A 2,016-nucleotide genomic window follows, 5' to 3' on the forward strand; every position below is an offset into this window, starting at 1 on the left:
CTAAACACAAAGGCGATTCTTGGTGGGAATCGAAAATTATTTTAAATTCCGCTGTGCATGTATAAGTAGATTCCCAACAACAAGTTCATCGCCTTTTGGCAAGTTATCAGCCTTTGTGCTCAAATAATTTTAAGAACTAATAAGCTCTCTTGCTTGGGGGAGGCCTCCTAATTTAAGATGATCAGAAATATCCATAGACTCTGACTGCAGTTTTCTTTCTGCTGAAAACAAACAAGTTTCCTTCTCAACCACGACTGCCAAGTTTGGTCCTATTATTACTCCTGGACTATTACTAGAGCTGCAGGCCATACTTCAAGTTGAAGGACTGCAGCCATTAAGATTTCTTTGATCCTTTTGTCTAGAATTTGAAGCATCAGCGTTCTGCATACAATTTTGAGGTTGACGTTGTTTAGAATTTGCCTCAGTAAGAAGCTTAATGTTAATACTTTTGTCTCTCCTACTTCTCTTCCCTGTAACTTGTAGCTTTTCCAAATATGGCTGCAAATCAGGATATTTATTTGATTCTGTGCATTGTATTCCATATACTGTATCGGAAGGTTCAGTCAGCAAATTAGTTGGTGACGAACTCTGTTCTGTAGTTCCACCAACATTTGCTACAAATTCTCTCAGTAACCTCTGAGAAAATGCATTTTTGAATCCGAAAAACTGCATATTACATAAAAGAAAAGAAACAATTAACAATTTATTTGTTTTGCACCCTTCTATAGGCTGATCAAGCAAAATCCAAGTACTTTAGGGGGAATAACAGGATAATTTACCATCTACTCTGGTCTTTGATAGTAAATATTCAAAGTTGTACAGCAACACAAGAACTAAATAGAAACTACGCAACATGATACAATCCAAAACAAGGAAAAGAACAGTTAACTACTATTGGGGCCCTGTTTGGTATGAACTATTTTGACTGATTTGATCACGAAATCAATGAAATCTTTATTAAAATTTATAAGATGTTGGATGAGGAAAGTGGGAAAGTACTGTTATTTTAATACTTGAAAAGTTGAAAAACAATTACTTATTCGCCTGCATAGAAAAGTATTGTATGTACATGTACATAATCCACAGTGGTCGGTTTCAGCATGCACAAATGGTAGCCATGGCCCTAGAAATATGAATTGACACATAAAACAAAAAGGATGAAATAACTAGTGTGCAACAAAGGACCAACTTCAAGAACATTTCTATATTTGATTGCAAATCTAAGAACATAGTTAACCAACTACCTGGTACTTTTTTAAGTTTACACCGATTGAAGTTGGAATAGAAGATCTCTCCAGGAATCAAGTTCTAGATTTCCAATACATCTCCAAGTGTATTTTCATTACTTAATGCTCAAGTGTAAGGATTCTCATATATCATTCTCCACCCTCAGCAAGAATAAAAGATGTACTGCAATACACCTTTGCATTTGATATCATCATATCATCAAACTTTTGATTTTACATACTCCATGAGTAAATATAATGATTTGTTTGCTTGCACTTATTATCAAAACTCAAGCATAAAAGATGTATCCCTTATCAAGTTGACAACTCCAGGATTTTTATTTTGACTTCTTATACAGAGGATAAGAAGCAGTATAAGGTCGAACTATAAAACATCAGCCTAGTCCAATGGTGATATATATATAACTCAGCCTGAGAGAGATTTTCACACCAGAAAACACATGGCAAACAAGAATTATATGTAACTTATGCCTAAAACTTATTTATATGAAAATTATTAATTAAACGTGTTTGATTGATTTAGTTTTCAACCAAGAAAATATTATACTTGTCTATTTTTATTGGTAGGTAGATGAGAGAGGAGAGATAAATAAGAGAGTGTACGAGCGTGTGAATACCCTAAAAAATAAAATCCTACTCCTAAAAATATATTTTCCTCGATTTTGAGGAAAATATGGTCACATGACCAAAAGTAGGAAAATGTCTTCCATGGAACAAATGTCTATCAAACAGCAAAAAAGTAGGAATTTAAATGGAAAAAATACATTTT

The sequence above is a fragment of the Olea europaea genome, unplaced genomic scaffold, assembly GCF_002742605.1.
Source record: "Olea europaea var. sylvestris unplaced genomic scaffold, O_europaea_v1 scaffold2399, whole genome shotgun sequence".
NCBI classification, from domain to species: Eukaryota; Viridiplantae; Streptophyta; class Magnoliopsida; order Lamiales; family Oleaceae; genus Olea; species Olea europaea.